Here is a 13,853-nt window from a genome sequence, read left to right as displayed (position 1 = left end):
GAGATCCAGATTGGGTTTGAAGAAATACTTCCTGATATAGGTCCTGAAAAACTGGCTCTAATTTTAAGATTCTGTCCTTGTGATCTGGACTCTCGCCCACCAGGAGAACAGTTTTTCTCCAACTACCCGTCCAGTCCTTTATTCATCCCATAACCCCTGTTGGAATAGCAATGTCTTTATTGGATTATTCCCAGTTTATTCAAAGGGAAAGCAACAAGATGAGACTTCAGTGCCACTCAAGAACAGTGCAGAATGTGACATCCGATTTACTGTGGATTTACTGAATGTAGGTATGGGAAGACAATCCACACAAACAGCTGAGATGGCCTGTTTGTCTATCAGTGAATGTGCTGATGAGATTGGCCCAGATTTCTTCAGTGTGAGTGCTTCCAGTCAACTTGGTACTTATTGCAAGATGCATTTATGTTAAGAGAGAGGAATTATTTACCCAAGTTTACAATACTGGAACTTCCAAAGCAATTACATACTCTAGCATTGACTCTACTTGTGATAGGTGTATCTCATTTACATCAATTCATGTGTTCATGCGTATGTAATTTATAAACATGTAGAAACGACAGAGGGAAGAATGAGCATCTCCCAGGAAGTCATGTTGCAATGAAATTTCATACCCAGTATTCTATCACATTGAGATGAGTGTCGATAATTTATGTTTTTGGGAAATGTTATTGCCCATTTTAAAGAGAAGGTAACAGCAGAGCATTTAGAAATGGTCAGTAAGGCTTCATGAAGGGGAGGTCATGCCTGGCAAATGTAGTAAAATGCTTTGAGGTAACAAGCAGATAGATAAAGGGGAAGAGGTGAATGTGATTATTTGGATATTCGGAAGATGTTTGATATTAGGCTACTTCATAAAATAAGACCCAATGGTATTGGAGGTAGTACATCAGCAGGGACAGAGGATTGGCTAACTAATAGAAGACAGAGTTGGATTAAGGGTATCATTTTCAGGATGGTAACTGTAACTTGTGGAGTGCCACAGGGATCAATGCTGAGCCTATTTTATTTAAAACATTGAATGAGGAAAATGCTGACTGTCACCATGTTTGTGAATAACACAAAAATAGGTGAGAAAAAGAGTTGATGTTTCATGGTGAATTTCACTCTTATCCAGAACTTGTTCCAAAGAAGGGTTATATTAGACTGGAAACATTTCTTTCCCCACAGTCCTGCTGAGGTTTCCTAGTGTCTTCTGTTTTTAAACCTCATCCAATCTCTTCATATTCACAGATTGAGCACAGGGACATTGGTTGCTTAACTTTATGTTTCCACCTGACAACATACAGAGACGGGAAGGTGAATTTATGCAAAATATTTTAGCAATAGCATTCTTCCTCCCAAAGAGGCTGGTGACATTTGAATTTATTTCCTCTGCTTTCTTTGAAATGTGCTTCAGGAGTTTGTATTATAATTTCTGCTCGCAATCTTCAAACACAGCTTTGTGAAGACACTGAGGGAAGACGCACTGAGACTGTGGGAGAGGAAGTGCAATCCTCTTGCCAAGGACAAATGCTAAGACATTGCTGGAACATTGTAATTTCAGCCTCCGCCCACTTGCGCTTTTTCTCAGCTGAAAATTTCTCTCTGAAGAAAAAAATGTGTCCAGGGACATGGAATGTGAGATTTATTCTGAGTGTGGGCGTTCGAAGCCAGATAGAGTTCTCAGCTAATGGTCAGTCACTGGGAACAGACTGGAAGGATGGGAGGGAGGGTTGAACAGTGAAGATCAACCAGTCTCAAGTAATCCCAGGCATATGTGTTTGTCATTAATGAAAAGCCACTGTGAAATAAATGCCAGAGGAAATGAACAGGAATGATATGGGTGGGATGTGAAGTGGTGATATGTTATTGCAGTTAACCTTGTAAACAATTAAGATGGGCTTAACTCATAACTTAACCCTTACGTGGAAGAGCTGCAGTGGACAGAGCTGTTCACCACACATTTCCAGATACACGTTTTATTTTGGGTTAGTTTGTTCTTCTGAAGGTAAAAATAGTTTTGCTTCAGCACAGCAAGATCCCAAAAGCAGCGAATGTCGCAGAACACTGAGAGGACAGCAGGCAGCAAAATCTCATCGCAGCGCTGATATGATGAAGTCATTAGTTTGTCTGTTTTTTGGTGACAGTGCTTAAAGGAGGAATTTTGGCCCAGACACCGTGAGAACTGCCTTAACTTTCTTCAAAACATTCCAAGGAATCTTCAATCCCCGCAGGGACAGACTAAAGAGGCCTTGGTTTAAACTTTCATCCAAAAGGCTGCACCTCTGACACTGCAGCACTCCCTTTGTCCTGCGCTGGTGTATTTACATTCAATGCATGCTCCACACCTGCAATGGAAACCGAACCCACAACCTTCTAACTCATGCAGTGAGACGGCTAATGGCTGCATTCTCACAGAACACTCACATCCAAGTACAACACAGATGCTCAAACCTTCTCAAGGCACTGAATTAAAGTAGCATATTGTACTCCTCAGTAGCAAGCAACCTGTGAAATATGTCTGGGACATTTTGAAAGACTGAGTCCATCCAACGGTGCAGTGCTCCCTCAATACTGACCCCCTGTCAGTGCAGCACTCCCTCAGTACTGACCCTCTAACAGTGCAGCACTCCCTCAGCACTGACCTTCTGACAGTGCAGCACTCCCTCAGTACCGACCCTCGCACAGTGCAGCACTCCGTAAGTACTGACCCTGGAGTTCTGCCAATAAGCCTGCATGAAATGTCCTCTCCCCTTCCAGATCACAGTCCACCTCTTTGTAAATTTATAATTCAATTTGAGAAAATGGCAACTACGATGTCCTCCATTCGTTGCTTTGGAATAATGAGCCAAATGGGGACTCAGGTTCTGCTTTCATATCCTTTGTTACAGTAAGACCCGTTGAGTTTGCATGACAAGGTGGCAATCAGTGGGTGCAATGGAATGTTTACGACTGCTTGAGGCTATCATTTGAAATCTGCATTGTCCACCCATTACTGACCTCCTGGTGAAGTGTAAATTCAAACCCAGTAGATGACAGTATTTCAGCAATTGAGGCACGATGACTGCCTAGGAGGACCTCAAACTCAAAAATGTTAACACTTTCTCTGAGAAGAGAAATAGTGATGTCCTCTCCACTGCAGCCATTTAATCTATTTCTTGTGTAGCTAACTTTTCAGCTAACATGGCAACATTCCAACTTGGTGTTCATGTGTGGTTAGTGGTTGGCTAATGCCAATTCGTGTAGATAATAGGTCCAGGATTGCCTGGCCAATGACCATGCCAGGACCTGGTAAAGACAAAGCTCTTGGAAGATGCTGAAATCCAACATTCAGTGAGCCACAGTGGAGACTGACGTGAATATGCGCCGAAAAACCTCCTCTGTTTCATCTGTTGAGTTTTTACACCATCTGTTTCCCACTGGACGGGAGGAGAATTGTAAATGCAATATGAGAAAGGGTGATATGGCTATTAATGAGGTGCAAGTAAGTGGAAATAAGGTAGTCACTAGGGTGAGGGTGAGATTCTGAACTTCAGCTCGAGGTGAAAATTGGGCCAATATTTCTGGATATTGTGAATTTGTTTTTTGCTTCCATTCTTGCCCTACGTAAGCACCTCCCTCATCATTAGTCCTACCCCAGTACGGAGTGGAGAATTCTGCTTATTGGTTATGGTTGCAGGGTGCTAGGAGATGAGCGTTCACCTCTCCCCACTAACACCAGCATTCACTGGGCTTCTGTATAAAGCCCAGTCCAAGTTCCAAGAGAGTGAAATAATCTAATTCTGCCGAGAGTTTGACTGTTGTCAAATCCGTTCCGTGTGTGTGGAAGCGAGCAGTTCTCTTTACCAGCTGTTTAAAAGATCTGCAGACGTTTTAACAATAGATGAATTTCCGGAGACAGATGTTTTCTTTCCTTGTTCAATTTTTATTTCACCCTGTTGTTGTCCGAACAATTTGCAGTTCAGGCAGCAGCTTCCTAGCTTCTTAAACAAATGGCCATTTCCCACCTGGGAATTTATGACGCAAGTGATTGCAATGGCTATACAGGAAGAACAGCTTCTTTTTTCAATGCAGCACCTATAACATGGTGCAAATGATGTCCTGGCCAGTGAGACACACATCCTGTGAATGAATAAAGAAACAAATGTGTCACAACACTGCAGAGTTTTGCAGTCGCTCTCAATTGAAGTGATATGCCGCTTTTCTGTTCTTCCTGCCAAAGAGCACAAGTTCACATTTTCTCTTATTATAGCCCATCTGCCAATTTTTGGCCCCTTGTTTAACTTGCTTTTTGACTGGGTTCAGAAAAGATTTACAAGGATGTTGCCAGGGTTGGGGGGGGGGGTTTGTATTATAGGGAGAGGCTGAACAGGCTGGGGATGTTTTTGCTATAGCTGAGGGGTGACCTTATAGAGGTTTATAAAATCATGAGGATCATGGATAGGGTGAATAGACAAGGTCTTTTTCCCAGAGTAGGCGAGTCCATAACTACAGGGCATGGATTTATGGTGAGAGGGGAACAATATAAAAGGGACTTGAGGCACAACTTTTTCACACAGAGAGTGAACGAGGTGCCGGAAGAACTGGTGGAGGCTGATACAATTACAACATTTAAAAGGCATGTGGATGGGTACATAAATAGGAAGGGTTTAGAGGGATATGGGTCAAATGCTGGCAAACGGGACTAGAATAATTTAGGGTATCTGGTTTGCATGGATCAGTTGGACCAAAGGGTCTGTTTTTATGCTGTACATCTCTATGACTCTATCTTTGTATCATCAGCAAATTTAACAACCGTGCATTTGGTCCCTTCACCCAACTCGTTAATATCGCTGCAAATCGTGGAGGGGCCAGCAAGGACCCTTTCAGCATATAATTTGTCACATTTTGTCAATCTGGGAATGACCTATTTATACTGTCTCTCTGTTTCCTGTGAGCTGCCCACTCTTCTATATTTGCAAACATGTTAAGTAACTAATCAAATGCCTTACAAAAATCCCAAGTGCACCATATTGCACACATTCCCCCTTATCCACCTTGCTTGTTACCTCCTCAAAGAATTCTGTTAAATTAGCTGAACATGATTTCCCTGTCACAAGTCCTGCCTGCTCTGCCAGATTACATTACAATTCTCTAGGTGCCCTCCTGTAATCTGTGCCCTATTATAATCGATTCCAATATATTACCAGGGACAAAGTTTAAGCCTGCAGTTCCCCACTTTCCGCCTCCCTCATTTCTTGAATCGGTTATATTCAATATGATGGGAACTTTCCGGCATCAAGGGAATTTTGGAAAATTAAACTATAAGGAGAAACTTGCTGTTTTATGGCAGAATTAATAGGCACCAGTCAGAACTGAGAAGCCTGAGAAAACAGACCACTAGACACCGGACTATAGTGTGTGGACATGTCTGATTTCTGTGACTGAGTCTGTTACTATCCCCACAATAGGAGAATGGATACAATATTCCATTGCCATTTCTCAACCAATGACTGCGTGTGGAAGACGGAGGGTTTTCGATGTTTCAAGCGTTGAATATTTTTTCCTAAATTTTGTTTAGAAACACTGCACATTTTGAATTCGAAAATCAGAACCGAATTCACGGAGTGGCAGCTGTTGAAGTGTCAGAGCTAGCCAAAAAAAAAGTTGGAATAAGGGAATTAATTTTCCTTTTGAGGCCCTTGGGGTGTATTCCTAAGAGCTGGAACCTTGGCAACCAATTCCTGTGGAGGCCGCTTCCTAACCACAATCTGGAGCAATGCAGAAAATCAATTAAAATCTCGCAAATTGGTGGCAAAATCCAATTATTAATGAGATGTGAGAGAAAATCTTGTTCAGCAAATTTGATTGAGGTTTGTTGACGAGGGTAATGCATTCAATGTGGTCTACATGCACTTTAGCAAGGCTTTTAATAAGGTGCCTCATGGCAGACTGGTCAAGGAGGTAAAAGCCCGTGGGATCCCAGGCATGTTGGATTCAAAACTGGCTGAGAGGCAGGAAGCAGAGGGTAATGTTTTTGTGGCTGAAAGTCTGTTTCCCATAAGGTTCAACAGGGCTTAGTGTTGGGGTCTTTGCTGTTTGCGGTATACATGAATAATTTGGAATTAAAGGAAGGGGGTATGTTCAAGAAGTGTGCAGGTGGCTTAAAAATGGGCGGCTTGGTAAACAGGAGGAAGATACTGGTAAAGCACAGGAGGATATCAGTAGACTGGCCAGTTGGGCACAGCAACTGTTTGTGTCTAGACCAAAGTGCACCAGAGCAAAGGGCTATGATAGACCGAGAGCAAAGATTGCAATGCAGTGTAATCAGAGTGAGAGCGTATAACACAGTGAGATGTATACAACAGTGTGAGCAAATACCAGAGAGAGAGGAGGTTTGTGAAGGTTAGGTTCAGGAATTTGGGGCTTGTGGAGAGTGTTGTTTTAAAGAAGATGGAGGGAGGTCCCAGAGCAGAGAAGGAGATGGAGGAGCCAAGAGGAGTCAGGGTGTTTGTGGACAGGGGTCTGAGACAAAGGGATCCAGGTTAAAGAAGAGATGAGGTGATGGTTCTCCAGGAGAGGGAGCAAGGATGGGAAGGTTGTGAGGAGTTGGTACTTAAGGGAGGGGCATACTGAAGAGGGAGAGAGAGTTTTGAGGAGATGAAAACTTGGGGAGACGGGGATTTGGTGTTGTGAAGTTGTCTGAACATTGCTCAGTTTTTCTTTGTCTTCTGTTCTCCCCCTGCACTGATAGTGGGTCAGTCCTCACAGTATCAGGTACAAAGCAACATACTTGAGACCATTAAGTAAGAAAAGAGTTTTTGTTTGGCATTACTTTACTGTGTTTTGATTTGGACGCTGAAGTGTGTTGGCAAGTTTGGCACCAGGGGCACTTTGTAGAGTTCCCGCAGTGTAGATGTGATGTTTATTAACCCTCCCTATGTTCTGCACAATTCCTGCTGCTTTATTTACTCCACATTCCCTCTAGTTTGCAGCTGTAAGCAATGAAACAAACTGGAAAAGGAACATGGACTGGCAGTCATCCAGGTGGTGGGTTTGTAACTTTTAGAGAGGATGGGTTTCTCCCAGTTCTCCGGGGAACGTGAGGTTTATTTGTAGAAGTTCTACAGTGTGCTGTTAGAATCCATATTCCCACAATATGCCCAGAGAAATCCCACAGGAAAGCAACTTACCTGGAATTTCATTCACTAATTTCAATTTCACATCTGTACCAGTAGTTTCCTTACAGAGATTTCAACACACTTGACTTGTTGTTTCACAAAGTAATGGCAACACACTCTTGGCTACAATACTCACATAAGAAACACCTCCTGTAATCCCTGGCATTAACATCGTTTTTCCTGAAATTAACTTTACAGCTCACTGCTGCTGCAAGTTTTTTTTGTGAAATAGCGGGCACAGATGGTTCATATTACCGAATGAAATACATAGACAGTCCCATCAGTGAAATCCTCTCGCAGGGAACATTGGTTTGTTCCAGAACTCTGTTCCCTCTGCCACTGCCCCAGATTGGAGTTTTATTCTGGGTTTCTCTTCAGATTGTTACTCGTTGCTTGATGCGTGTTCTCTGCCCAGTTTCCCGGGCTCCTGAGTAACAAGATGTCCCCAGTATTCCACTGAAACTACTCAGGTCAAGAGTGTGGTGCTGGAAAAGCACAGCAGGTCAGGCAACATCCGAGGAGCAGGAGAATCACGAATGAGGGCTAATGATCGAAACGGCAATTCTCCTGCTTCTCAGATGCTGCCTGACCTGCTGTGCTTTTCCAGCGCTACAATCTCGATTCTGATCTCTAGCATCTGCAGTTCTCACTTTCTCCTGAAACTACTCATGGCCAATAATACCCCAGGTCAGGGTAGTTATTTCAATGTATCAAGCCTTGTTTAGACTATACTTGGAGTAGTGCATGTCATTCTGGTCTATATTATTAAATAATAGGGTATATAGGCACTGAACAGGAGATGTAACCAGATGATATCATGGGTTTACGTATCTGGAAATGATCCACAAACTGACTCTCACTCGAATAAAGTAGGTTGAGGGGAGAACTGATAGAGGTCCTTAAAATTATGCAAGGTTTTGATAGACTGGGTAGCGAAAGGATGTCTCCTGTTGTGGGAATAGCGGGCATACAGACAACCAACATAAAACAAAAAACACCAAAAAATCCAGGAATTCAGAAAAAAAGACTTCACCCAGAATTTAAGGAGAAACTAGATGAATGTATAAGGAAGAAGGGGATAGATGATAAGCTTCGACGAAGAAAGATGAGAGATTGGGTGAAGTATAAATGGATTGGTTGGCTGTTTCTGTGCTGTGTACCTGTCACAATTCTGTGTAGGCTAATCTCTCTGCTAATGGTAGTGTTCATTGACCAGGAGCTGTAGGAAATGCTGCATTCTGAGCTGATTTCCTTAACATCCTCTCTCCATATAAAACATCCAGAAAACTTTTAATCTTTCAGAACTCATAGCCTTGGCCTGAATCAGCATAAATTCTCCTTCCTGTTCTTCGTTCACCACATCATCTGGGAAAAACAGACTTTCAAATGCAGAAGGTTGGAAAAATAATTATCCAGGGTAGACTTAGACAGTGAACATTTAAAGGACAGATTTTTCTATGTGTTGGTTTTGGAGATTTCAAACCTTGTCCTAGCTCAGTGTTACGAGCCATTCTGGTAAACAGACGTCATGTCCTGCGGCCTGGTAAATCACCTGCCTGCTCGCTCAATGAGAACAACAGGCAGTGATCGCGGAGAGAATTCTTACTCAGTTGCAATCTCCCTCTCTTTCAAATTATAGACTCAACTTTTCTCCTCGAAACAAATATCAGTCATGAAAAAGAAGTCATTCGTTTTGACTAATGGCAGAAGATATAACTGAGAATCAATAGGAATGCCAAAGATTTTGGAGAGAGGTTAAAAAAGCAAACAAGTGAAGCAAAGAGAAGCTTTGGGAAGAGACTAGCAGCTAATGTAAAGAGGACCATTTTCAGGTTTGTGGATGACGCTAAATGACACAGTGGTTAGCACTGCTGCCTCACAGCACCAGGGACCCAGGTTCAAATCCAGCCTGTGACAACTGCCTGTGTGGAGTTTGCACATTCACCCTGTGTCTGCGTGGGTTTCCTTCAGTTTCCCCTCACAGTCCAAAGATGTGCAGGTTAGGTGATTTGGCTGTATTAAATTGCCTATAGTGTCCAGGGATGTGTGGGTTAGGTGCATTAGATTAGATTACAGTGTGGAAGCAAACAATTCGGTCCAACAAGTCCACACCGACCCGCTGAAGCGCAACCCACCCACACCCATTCCCGTACATTTACCCTTCACCGAACACTATGGGCAATTTAGCATGGCCAAGTACCTAACCTGCACATCTTTGGACTGTGGGAGCAAACCCACGCAGACACGGGGAGAATGTGCAAACTCCACACAGTCAGTTGCCTGAGGTGGGAATGGAACCCGGGTCTCTGGCGCTGTGAGGTAGCAGTGCTAACCACTGTGCTACCATGCCGCCCATTAGTCAGGGGAAATGTAGAGTAATAGGGGATTGGGTCTGGGTGGGTTACTCTTCGGAGGGTCGGTGTAGAGTTGGTGGGCCAAAGTGCCTGTTTCCACACTGTGGGGACTCTATGATTCTATGAATAAACTTGGACGAATTGTAAACTGTGAGAAGGACAGTGACTCCAAAAGGTCATTGAAGTTGGTGGAGTGGATGGGGAGGTAGCAGATGAAGTTCAATGCAGAGAAGTGGGATGCAATGCAGTTTGGTCGGAAGGAAATTGAAAAACAATATAAAACAGGGGAGACATTATTGAAGAGGGTTCAGGAGGGGAGGGACCTGGCTGCGTATGTGCAAACATCATTGAAGGTAGTATTACAGGTGGAGAGAGCAGTAAAAAGAGCAGACAGTGTCCTCAGCTTTATTAATTAGGGCATACAAGAGCAGGGAGTTAATCTTGTACTTGCACCTGATACTTCTTAGCCCTCAGCTAGAGTATTACGTTTAATGTGGATGCTACGTTATTGGAAAGCTGTGAATACTTTGGAGGCTCATAGAGGTGTACAAAATCATGAGGGGCATGGATAGGATAAATGGACAAAGTCTTTTCCCTGTGATGGGGGAGTCCAGAACTAGAGGGCATAGATTTAAGATGAGATAGGAAAGATATAAATAAGGGACCTAAGTGGCAACTTTTTCACACAGAGGGCGGTGCGTATATGGAATGAGCTGCCAGAGGAAGTGGTGGAGGCTGGTACAATTACAGCATTTAAAAGGCATCAGGAAGGGTTTGGAGGGATATGGGTCGGCTGCTGGCAAATGGGGCTAAATTGGGTTGAGATATCTGGTTGGCATGGATAAGTTGGACCGAAGGGTCTGTTTCTGTGCTGTACATCTCTATGACTCTATGGACATGATTTCCAAGAATGATTTCCTGAGATGAGACACTTCAGTTATGAAGATCAATTTAAGAATTTGGGGGGTTCCTCCTTCGAGAGAAGAAAGCTGAGGGGAGACTTGATAGAGATTTTGAAAACCATGAGCAGGCTGGACAGAGTAACTCAGGAGAATATGTTTCCAACTGTAAAAGTATCAACAAGTGAGTTAAAGTGATGTGCGAATGCAGCAAGGATCATGTGAGAAAGAAACAGTTTCACACAGAGAGTAATGAGAGTGTGGAATACAGGACCTGGAAATGTGGTTCAATTGAGACATTCAATAGATGGTTATTTGGATAGAAGTGGTATACAGGAATATGTGGAAAAGGCAGGAGATTGGTGCTAGGTATTAGAAGCAGATTAGATAATAGAGCTGGTGCAGACTCAATGGGCTGAATGGCCTCTTTATGCACCTCAAAGGTTGGGTGATTCTGTTATCTCTCCATGAATTCCCTAGTACTGACCTCCAACAGTGATGCACTCCCTTGAGTACCCTTCCCCAGGCAATGCAGCACTACCCCAGTAGTGCACTCGAATGTCAGCCTAGGACTTGAACTCCAAGACCTACTGACTCTGTGGTAAAATGATGTGAAGGTGCCGGTGTTGGACTGGGATGGACAAAGTCAGAAGTCACACGACACCAGGTTACAGTCTGACAGGTTTATTGGGAAGCACTAGCTTTCGGAGCATTGGTCCTTCATCAGGCAGCTGTGGGATAAGATCATAAGACACAGAATTTTATGATCCTGTCCCACAGCTACCTGATGAAGGAGCAGCGCTCTGAAAGCCAGTGCTTCCAAATAAACCTGTTGGACTGTAACTTGGTGTTGTGACTTCTGACTTGGTCCACCCCAGGCTCCTCCAGATCACAGAGTTTAAAGTCACACAACACCAGGTTATAGTCCAACAGGTTTAATTGGAAGCACACTAGCTTTCGGAGCGACATTCCTTCATCAGGTGATAGTGAAGGAGCGTCTCTCCGAAAGCTAGTGTGCTTCCAATTAAACCTGTTGGACTATAACCAGGTGTTGTGTGATTTTTAACTTTGTACACCCCAGTCCAACACCGGCATCTCCAAATCATGATCACAGAGTTTATAGGCAAAGAGATAATGGCAGGAAGATCATACATATCATCACAGGCATCAGGTTTCTGCAGAGCTTGCCATTATCTCTTTGCCTATCAACTCTATGCCTGTGCACTTCCCTTCATTTCACTTGACCAAGGAGCAGCGCGCTGAAAGCTTCTGATTTCCAATAAACCTGTCGGACTATAACCTGATGTTGTGTGACTTCTGACCATAGTTAAAATGTTACTGAACTGTAGCTGTTGCCATTCAGAATGTGTAATGTGGAGGTGGAACTAAGGGGCTTCCGTAGCACTAGTAACAGAAGAGCAAGAGAATGTAAAAGGAACGTGCCGATCGCTCTGTAGTATTCCCTGTGCTGGGAAAATCTCAGATCCTATACTTGGCTCATTTTAATCATACTGGATGCCACCGCCATCTTGTGGAATTACTATGAATTGCAGCCAGGTTTCCAAAAGTATCAAATGAAGAAATGCATCATCTCGCTTAAGGTTCTGTAAACATTTTATGTTTTGCAAAAGAATTCTCAATTCTGTTGCACAAAACAGCCCTCAGTCTAGAAACTCTAATCAGACAAATCTGAAACCTTGCCACGTAATAAGATAATGGTCCTGAAATTCCACTGGCCTGATAGTGATTGTTGTTAATAGAATCGTAGAGATGTACAGCACAGGAACAGACCATTCGGTCTAACTTGTCCATGCTGACCAGATATCCCAACCTAATCTAGCCATTTGCCAGCACTTGACCCATAGCCCTCTAAACCCTTCCTATTCATATACCAATCCAGATGCCTTTTAAATGTTGCAATTGTACCAGCCTCCACCACTTTCTTTGGCAGCTCATTCCACACACGTACCACCCTCTGAGTCCCTATAGCTCAAACCCTCCAACCTTGGCAACATCCTTGTAAATCTTTTCTGAACCCTTTCAGGTTTTGCAACATCCTTCCGATAGCACGGAAACCAGTTACTGCAGGGTTGACTGCAGATTCATGCAGGGACCAAGCAGACATCCCAATGTACCTGACTCCATAGGAATTGCTGAAAAGCTAAAATTTCTTAGGATAATTTCCCTGTGTCTGGCACTATTGGATACAGTTACTGAAAGCAGCAGTTTTCAAGGTGAGAAATGTACTGCAAAATGTTTGGGAAGAACTGCCATTTACCTGTCCATGCTATACAAAGTCAAAGAATCATAGAATCCCTGCAGTGTGGATAGAGGAAATTGGGCCAATCTATTCTGCACCAAACCTCCAAAGAACATCACACCCAGTAGCTACCCCCTTCTGAAACTGTGCATGTAGCATATCCAATCCACCCAACCTGCACATCTCTGTGACTATTAAGCTCAGCATCTGAACAAGCATTGACCTGCCCCAAATGACACCACCTGAAGGCTGACACACCATTACCCAGTAACCCCAACCATCGGAGTCTCCCTGTACCACAAGTCACAATGTATCTAGAGCCTCCTTGTACCTAGGGTCACACTGTATCTGAAGTATCTCTGTACCTAGAGTCCCACTGTATCTGTAGTCTGCCTGTACCTAGGGTCACACTGTACCTGGAGTCTCCCTGTACCTAGAGTCACACTGTATCCATAGTCTCCCACTACCGAGGGTCACACTGTATCCGGAGTCACCCTGTATCTAGAGTCACACTGTATCTGAGTCTCCCAGTACCTAGAGTCACACAGTATCCGAGTCTCCCTGTACCTTGGGTTACACTATATTGGAGTCTCCCTGTAACTAGAGTAAGACTGTATCCAGAGTCTTCCTGTACCTAGATTCACACTGTATTGGAGTCTCCCTGTACCTAGAGTCATATGTATCTGAGTCTCCCTGTACCTAGATTCACACTGTATTGGAGTCTCCCTGTACCTAGGGTCACATTGTATCTGAGTCTCCCTGTACCTAGATTCACACTGTATCCGGAGTCTCCCTGTACCTATGGTCACACTGTATCCAGAGTCCCCCTGTACCTAGGGACACACTGTATCTGGAATCTCCTGTACATAGGATCACACTGTATCTATAGTCTCCCTGTACCTAGAGTCACACTGTACTGGAGTCTCCCTGTACCTTGGGTCACACTGTATCCGAGTCTCCCTGTACCTAGGGTCACACTGCATTGGAGTCTCCCTGTACCTAGGGTCACACTGAATTGGAGTCTCCCTGTACCTAGAGTCACACTGTATCCGGAGTCTCCCTGTACCCAAGTCACACTGTATCCGAGTCTCCCTGTACCTAGAGTCACATGTATCTGAGTCTCCCTGTACCTAGATTCACACTGTATTGGAGTCTCCCTGTACCTAGGGTCACACTGTAT

At 43.8% G+C, this 13,853-nt stretch overlaps 1 protein-coding gene across 1 annotated transcript in view; it reads left to right on the top strand.

Moving 5' to 3' along the window:
* Window positions 1-3,432: 3,432 nt before the first annotated feature.
* Window positions 3,433-13,853, top strand: part of LOC122550471 (collagen alpha-2(IV) chain-like) — a 122,018-nt gene continuing 111,597 nt past the window's right edge. The window contains exons 1-2 of the mRNA XM_043691237.1: window positions 3,433-3,437; window positions 6,005-6,007. The gene's annotated coding sequence lies outside the window, so the exon portion shown is untranslated. The remainder of the gene's footprint in view (window positions 3,438-6,004; window positions 6,008-13,853) is intronic.

Source organism: Chiloscyllium plagiosum, chromosome 6, assembly GCF_004010195.1.
Source record: "Chiloscyllium plagiosum isolate BGI_BamShark_2017 chromosome 6, ASM401019v2, whole genome shotgun sequence".
Classification (NCBI taxonomy): domain Eukaryota; kingdom Metazoa; phylum Chordata; class Chondrichthyes; order Orectolobiformes; family Hemiscylliidae; genus Chiloscyllium; species Chiloscyllium plagiosum.
Note: the sequence above shows the minus strand (reverse complement) of the source record. Positions and strands in the feature narration are given on the sequence as shown.